Raw genomic sequence first — 8,888 nt, 5'->3', positions numbered from 1 at the left:
AGATTCCCTCCTCCAAAAAGTACTTTAAAAGGATTAAACAGAAAACAGCCATAAAAATGTCAGGAGTAGGTTGTAGCACAAGTAATAAAATGCAAGCATGAGTATTATTTGTCCGTTTTCTTGGGTTGGGTCGTGGGTACGCACGTACACACACACACATACAAACACACAACCTCGACAGATAAATATTAAAAGATCACCACCGTACTCAATACACATACAGTCGTAAACTCGATATGAAGAAAATATGCTAAAATAAAAGTTTGCAAGTACAAATGTACATACAGCAAAACCGAGAGAGAGAAGAGAGAGAGAGAGAGAGAGAGAGAGTAAAAACAAATGCTCCGGGCAGCCCAAGGACATTATCCCCTTGACGTCACGGGGGTATGGGGCATGCAGCAACATAAATCAACGTTAAGTGCAATGAACTTTTTAAAACTCCTGATACCCACCTTCTCCTACTTTCAATACCCGCCGCCTGCCCACGAATTAAGAGGAACTGAGTTGGGAGGAGGAGGAGGAGGAGGAGGAATGAGAGGGAGGAGGAGTAGGAGGAGGAGGAAGGAGGAGGAGGAAGGAGAAGGAGGAGGAGGGGGGGAGGGGGGTGAGGAAGATGATCATGGAAGGGGAGGCCAGGTATGAAAAGGGACGAAAGGTAGATGGGGCAATGGGAGAAGGAAGAAGTGGAATCAGAAGGAAGAGTGGGGATGATGGGGCCGGGGGAAGAGGAAGGAAGGGAAAAGTCGGAAAAAGTCGGGGGTAGAAGGTAAGGAAAAGGGGAGTGGGAGGGGTGGGGAGAGAGGTCCATCAAGAGCGGCTTCACTTTGCATTCTAAAGTAGCGACCAAGCCAAGCATCAAGTCATATAATTGGAAGCCTTCAACTGGGGGCGAATAATAAACACTGCATATTCATCAGTGCCTGACCACTCATGAGTTATCGTGGAGGAGGAGGAGGAGGAGGAGCAGAGGGAAGAGGAAGATGAGGAGGAAGAGGATGAGGATGAAGATGAAGAGGAAGAGGATGAGAAAGAGGAGTTGCACGGAGTTACATGGATTAGGATGTCTCTAAGACTTATTTGTCCATCCAAGGAGACATTGCTTGCTAACTTATCTCTTGGAGCAGATTTTACTATTCATTCACAGTGTCCTAATAATTTTGTCTAGCTTTTTTTTAAACTCTTCAACACTGTTTCTGTTTACAACTTCTAGTAGCAGTTTATTCCATGTGTCACATATCTTTTATGTAAAGAAGTTCCCACAATGAGATGTGCTATATCTCTTCAGTTCTAGTTTCCATCCATTATTTCTTGTGTGGTTTTCGTTTAACGTACATAGGTTACTGTCTACTTTTGTTATGCCTTTCAGTATTTTGAATGTTTCTAATACTTGCCTTCGCAATCGTCGTGTTTCCAAGTCATTCATGTTCAGGCTCTCTATTTGTCTTTGGTAAGCTATTTGCCTGATGAATGGAATTAACTTCGTGGCTCTTGCTTGCACCCTTTCTAATCTATCTATGTCCTTTCTTAGTGTTGGTGACCAAAACTGTACTGCATATTCAAGATGAGGTCTAACTATTGATGTGTAGAGCTGCAACACAATTTCCTTGTTCCTGTAATTGAACTGCCTCGATATTTACCCCACTAGTTTCTGTGCCTTCTTTTTAGCTTTTATGCACTGTTTTGTGGATATTAAGTCCTTGGTAATAATTACTATAAGGTCCTCTTTATGTTCTACACCATTTATGTCATTCCCAAGCTGCATGTAGTTGGCATGAGGGTTGTTTGTTCCTATTTGTAACACTTTACACTTATCCACGTTAAAAGGCTCTTGCCATCTTTTTTACCACTCTCCTATTTTCTTTAGATAATTTCTTAAACTTTCTACTGTCACTGGGTTTGCTGCATTTACACCTAGTTTGGTGTCGTCTGCAAATTTGGCTAACCTGCTAGTTAATCCTACATGAATGTCAATAACATAAAAAAAAAAGGAGCAGGACAAGGACAGAACCCTGAAGAACTCTACTTGTCACATCTGCCCATTCTGATTCTTCGCCGTTGATTATAACTATTTGTTTTTCTACTAGTTAGCCAGTCTTCCATCCAGTCTGCTGTTTCTCCTACAATTCCTAAAGCTCTAACTTTTGTCATTAGTTTCTCGTGTGGAACTTTGTCAAAGTCCTTTTGGAAATCTAAGTAGAGTATATCTATATATTCTCTACTACTGTCGTAATACCGAGCATGTTGTGCAAGAACTACAAGAGGTTTGATAGGCAGGATCAGTTTTGTCTAAAACTGCGTTGAATGTTTAACAACACGTTATTTCTATCGATGTGATCCACAATTTGATCTGCAATTATGGACTCAAAAATCTTGCAACAAGGGGCTGACGTTAGACAGGTTTGGTCTATAATTTCCTGGCTCTTCTCTTGGACCTTTTTTGTAAACTGGGGGCACATTACCTGGTTTCCATACTTTAGGTGCCTTTCGTTGTTCTGCCGTTTTTCTCTAGTTTATATAGGTGAGGAACTATCTCCTCTTCTAACTATTTATTTTCTCTTGGAAGAATCCCATCCGGGCCAGAAGATATGAACTCGTTTAGTTTTTCTATTTTGTTTTCAACATCTTTCTCTGTAAATATTATTTTGTCGAGTAGTTCTGCCCCTTCATATTTAATAGTCGGTTCAGGGATTGAAGTAGAGTTTTCAATTGTGAAAACACCAGTAGAAAAACTTATTATATCAATAATTTTGCTTTTTAAAAGTCTGTGTTCACTGGGTTTCCCCCATTGCCTCTTAGGGGACCTACGCTAATTTTTATTGGCCTCCTACTATAAACAGGAGCAAATTTATCCTCCATTCTACAGAGTTCTTTATGCCTGCTTGCTTCTTCTGGTGTTGGGTGTGGATTCCTTGCTTTGTGCAATCTATCTCTGCTCTCATATTTTATTTTTAATTTCTTTGTTGTACCACTTAGGCTGAGGGTTGCCATTTGTTAGTATTTACTTTAATAGAATACATTTTGAGTATTTTTCAGTGTAGTCTTCTAGAAAGGCTTCCCAGTAATTGTCCATGTCTGAGTTTTGGTCGTAATCTAGATCTTTAACATACTCCTTTAGTTGTCTTAGGTGTAGACGGTAGTCTAATCTCTTTAGTATCTTCTTCCTTTTTCTGTGTTGAATATTAATGAGAAATGTGATAATTATTTGGTTGCTTTTGCCTAGATTTACAGCTACTGAAAGGTCAGACACTAGTTTATCTTCTGTTGATAGGACAATGTCTAGTATGTTGTTTCCTCTAGTAGGTTTGTCAACCCATTGGTGGAGGAATTTTTGACAAATTCTAGAAGTCTCTCTCCTTCTAAGTTTGATGTGGAGGTCATAGTGTCCCGGTGTAATGCTACACTGAAATCTCCCATTATTATGCAGAGTTTGTTGTTTGTTTCTTGTCCTAATAGTGCATGTAGCTCCTTGTCAGACATTTGTAGTTGGTCGGGAAGTTTGTACACTAATATTAGGGTTGGCATCTTCCTAGACTGCTTATATTGATGCCAGTTACTTCTTGCTTGGTTGTAATCTTACACCTTTTTTATTAGGTCTATCTTTTTTGAACAATTTATATCCTGCCATTTGGTACTCTCCTACGATGTCTTTGTTGCCTCTTGTATCAATGCTTTATATTTTGTTCCGGACAGATAGTGCATTAAACTGTCCTACTCTGTGGGGCTTTTCTAACTTCTCTTTTGTCCTTTATTTTCACTGTTTCCTGCAGTGCTATTACCAACTAAATTCTGGGAGCTCTCCGACGTCTTCCCTTGAATGGTAAGTTCGCTGAGGTGTTTCAATTGGTTTTCGTTAAGAAGATTTCCCAGTAATTTTGCTCCTTCAAAATTCAAGTGAATTCCATCTCTTTTCTAAAGGTTTTTATTTCCTACAAATATGTCCCAAAAGTTTAGAAACCCAAAACCCCTTTCTTGGCATATTTGTTCCAGTTGTCATTGATTACAATTGCCTTGCTGAGGGAGTAGTGGCTTACTTTGGTTCTAAGCAGAAGTTCCATAAGAATGCCTTTATCAGTTTTCTCATGGAGGAGGAGAAGGAAGAGAAAGAAGACGAAGAGGATGAGGAGGAGGAGGAGGAAGAAGAAGAGTAAGAGGAAAAGGAAATAGAAGAGGAGGAGGAAGAGGAAAATGAAGAGAAGGAGGGGGAGGAGCAGGAAGAGGAAAATGAAGTAGAATAGTAGGAGGAGGAGGAAGAGTAGATAGAGGAAAAGAAAGAGGATGGGGAGGAGGAGGAGAAGGTAGAGGAAAAGAAGAGGAGGAAGAGGTAGAAGAGGAAGAGGAGGAGAAGGATGAGGAGCAAGCGGAAGAGGAAAAGGAGGAGGAAGGGTAGAAAATTGAGGGATAAAAAATGAAAACAAATGGAGATTACAGATAATCGAAAGCAAAAATCAGATAATATTAAGAAATCTATAATAGGTTTATTACATCACTGGTCGATCGGTCCTCCAAGATAAGCTATGATAGATCTGGGCAGTAGCTGGACAGGTAACCACAAGGAAAGACAAATGAAATGAAAATCGAGAGAGAGAGAGAGAGAGAGAGAGAGAGAGAGAGAGAGAGAGAGAGAGAGAGAGAGAGAGGAAAAACGATAATAGACAAACAGAATGTTAAAAGGTAGGCAAGAAAAAGGAAATGAAAATCAAGAGAGAGAGAGAGAGAGAGAGAGAGAGAGAGAGAGAGAGAGAGAGAGAGAGAATGTCCAGGTATAAAACAATGGATGGTCCTGCCATTTGATCCTGAGGGAGGAGGAGGAGGAGGATGGATATTTTAGTGTCCCGTCAGGCAGAACAAGATTGATTCACTCAGTGCTGATGTTGATTGATTGATCAAGCAATTGCTTGACTGGAGTAGAAGACGCTGTTGGCATTGCGACTTGATGCTTCTCCAACTACTGAGTGTGTTTTAGTCCTATCAATCAGGAGTACTTGCCATAGTCAGAACGGAGGTACGTCTCTCTCTCTCTCTCTCTCTCTCTCTCTCTCTCTCTCTCTCTCTCTCTCTCTCAAGGGAGTTTTAGTTCCTCTTTCTTAGCCCCCTTTTAACAGTCTTTTCTTCATTTATCGATCTTTCAATTCGTGTTTTCTCTCTCTCGTGGAAATTATATATAACCAGAAAGAAATAAGTAGACTTGTCAACTACAACATTTAAACATCAGTTCTGAAGCCCGTTAATTTCACTTTATTATTCGCCTACCACGTGAAACCGAATAATGCAAGAACAGCATTTAAGGACAAGCAATACCAACACTATTTTTAGATGTATTATGTATCCCTGAAGATAAAAAAAATTAGGTAGAGGCCTTGGAGGGGGTGGGGGAGAGTGGAAGGGACTGAAGACCTTTCATCTTTGGTACTAAAACCAAGGTCCCGCATCACCTAGACTTCTTTGTTTAAAACCCATTAAGTCTTTTTTTTTCATTTTTTTAAACTCAAGGTCAGCCTCACTAAAATAACACTTTAATACTCTAAACCTTTTCTTCCCTTTCTGTTTTTCCTCTTTTTCATCTTCCTGATCAGTCAAGTTTTGATGGGAAGAGATAATGGTTACCTGAGCCTGTGACACCTGCGAAGAGAAGCTCCTTCCTCAGCTGGAAAGGCTGAGGTTCTCTCTCCCCCTTCCAGACATGTGACGTTCAAACATTATTGTAGCTTTTTGTGAAAGGTGGTTACTATTATTATTATCATTATTGCTATTATTATTATTATCATTATTATTATTCAGACGATGAGCCCTATTAATATATAACAAGCCCACCACGAGGGCCAGTGACTTGAAATTCAATCATCCAGAAAATATGGTATTCATTATAAAGAAGTAACAATGTTATGGGAAATACAGAAAGAGATCACTTATTAAAAAATGGAAAATAAATGAATAAATAAACAGAAAAAGTAATTGCATTATTAAAATACAGGAATTGTGTTGGGATAGTAATGCATAGCATCTTCGCTTGAGCTTCTGAAGTTTCATGAGAGTAGTCCTTAAATGAATACCATTCTTGATGTCATGAGAGATTCCCGTTTCCTGGTAAATGAAATAGTTGAGAAACGTGTAAACATAAGTCTCTGCATTTTCCAGAAATGTCGAACAACGCGTTTTTCAAATTTAATTTTTAAAAACAATACCTTTTCACCCGACATCTCTGCAATAAACATCATGCCAAAACAAAACAAAGTTTTTGCTCCTCCTCCTCCTCCTCCTCTTCAACAAACTTCTTCTTCTTCTTTGACAATCTCCACATCCTCTCCTGCTCCTTCTCTTCTTCTTCTTCATCTTCTTCCTCCACAGATCTGTTTCTCCTTTACCGGGAGTACAAGGCCTCGCCTTTCCAGAGCATTTTGTCGTAGTTTTATATCCCTCTTCGAGTCATAAAACACAGGAATTCACTCACTCTGTTCAGAAAGAACCTTATTTTTGGTCATAATCACTTTTCCCTTACAGATGGTTTTAACATAACACAAGTATAGGTCTACATCCCAGAACTCTCATGATTATTCTTATGTAATGTTTCTTTAAAATAACATCTAGTCTGGTTAATCCTCGTTTTGGTAACCATTATTTTTTTATTGGAGTGACTTTTTTCCCACCGTTGGCTTCTTTACAACTGCATAAAAAACTTTTCTTCCGTGTTCATGCTTCTTCGGCCAGTAAAATCTAATATTTCATTCTTTTACTTCACATCCACAGCTCGTCCATAAAAAAATAAATAAGTAAATAGATAAATGAAATAAAAAAATAAGAAATATAGTAAAACTAGTAAAAACACACACACACTATTTCCTACATTTGATTCCTACATTTCATACCCGCAGCTCGTCTCTCCAAGAAGAAAGAGAGGAAAAAACAATTATAATTCAGTCTTCACTCTTCTTCTCTTTATATTCCGAAGCTAATCCTGGTCCCTTTTAAACCCACTAGTTGGTACTCGGTAGCCCTCAGTAATAAGAAGTCACCCGAGCGAGTGATGTGACGATCCATCACGCCTCTCTCGGCTATCAACTAGCAACACCTCACTATTAGCCGTTATTAATGGCTATCAGACATGCAAAAGGGGATGGCTATTCAATAAATATAGCTGGACGAGTGGTAAACGAGACGGTTCGCTTCGTCGTAAGGCGTTCACGAGAGTTCGCGATTGCTGACGATCGATCGGTGGACGTGGAACGATTTTCGAGAAATCTGTAAGCTGGTGGTTTTGTGTTCTTTAGGGGAGATATGGAAGGGGTGGATAGAGTACCATGTTTATACAGGTACGTGACGAGAAGGAATGCAATTTTTGAAATAAATATATATATATATATATATATTATATATATATATATATATATATATCAATATATATGTAGTAGTGTATATGATATCTATATATATATACTCTAGATATATATATGGATGGTATGTGTTATATATTATTTATATACTATATATATATAAATATATATATAATTATATGTATGTATGTGTTTGTATATAATATAATATATATATATATTATAATATATATAATTATATACCATATATATATAATATTTAATCACACACAGAAGTGAACGGCTTCCAGTGCAGAAAAAGGAATATGCGTCTTCCAATTCCAAAGACAAATTGGAATCTTCCAGACCTGAAAAAGCAGGTTTCTTCCCGGGTAGTAAGTAAACAAGGAAACGAGTGTCTTCCATACACGACGCAGCAGTAAGCGTCTTCCTGGGCGAGAAGAAAGAAGAAGTATCTTCCAGACAATGGAAAATTCCGCACCATCTAAGCCTGAAGAAAACCGGGAGTTCCAGTCCAAAAGAAAGACGCCGTAAAAGAACCGGGAACCTTTTAGAACCCGAAAAACAGACTAAAAAACTGGTGCTAAGCGCTAATCAAAATCAACCAAATAAGAGATACGAAGGTGTGAAGTTGCGAAGAAAACTCCCCAGTAAGGCGTTATCCACAAGGGGCTCCCTTCCTCCTTTTTGTCATTATTAGGCAATTAAGTGTGATACCCATCTGTCCACGGCAATAAAAGAACCCCGAAGATGGACCAGCCACTGGATTCGATCCTTCAGAGACGCGTCTAGTTAAAAGGGATTCAATCTCGTTTCTCGTATTCAGAGATGCTCGGATGATAATCGTTACGCTTAGCAGATGCCACAAAATCACAGCGACGCCATGAAGTGAAAAACTCAATAAATGCGAGGATAAAAACATGAGTACTTATGAAACTCGAAGATTAAGGAAGAAGAATAAATGAGTATATAAGAAATGCATGTCTCGAAGAAGAGAAAGAAGAAAAATAAATGATTATATTAAGAAATTTATGCATTCTTTTGCAACTAGAAGAATAAATAGTTTTAAAGAAGAAGAAGAAGGTACGATAGTGTCATCATACACTGAATCACAAAACCTCCATCCCACTAAAATATGCCGAATTATACCCCACTATGCAAATGTCGTCCATCGAAACATTTCTAAACGATTCTGGCGTTTATAATCGGCAAAAAGGTCTTCCGTGAAATAAAAACGTCCTCGGCGGTCATTAAAACGTCCCAACTAATCCTTCGTTTCCAATTAAAGTCTGGGCCTGTCTTTAGTGAATCCTTGGTACCGGGTCTGTCTGAAAAGGGGGTTGAGGGCCAGGGGTAAGGACGAATTTTGTCATTCAGTGGCCTGATAGACCCGAGACAATAAAGTCTTAGGCAGCTTTTTTATGGAAAGACCTCGGCACCTTATGAGTGGCCGTGGAACCTAAGATTCCAAGACTTCTATTTCTTTTTTTTTTTTTTTTATAGTTTTTGTCAATGTCTGTGCAACAGAAGTACATTTAAGAGAGAGAGAGAGAGAGAGAC

Source organism: Macrobrachium nipponense, chromosome 12 (genome assembly GCF_015104395.2).
Source record: "Macrobrachium nipponense isolate FS-2020 chromosome 12, ASM1510439v2, whole genome shotgun sequence".
Lineage (NCBI taxonomy): Eukaryota > Metazoa > Arthropoda > Malacostraca > Decapoda > Palaemonidae > Macrobrachium > Macrobrachium nipponense.
This window is presented reverse-complemented; position numbering follows the sequence as displayed.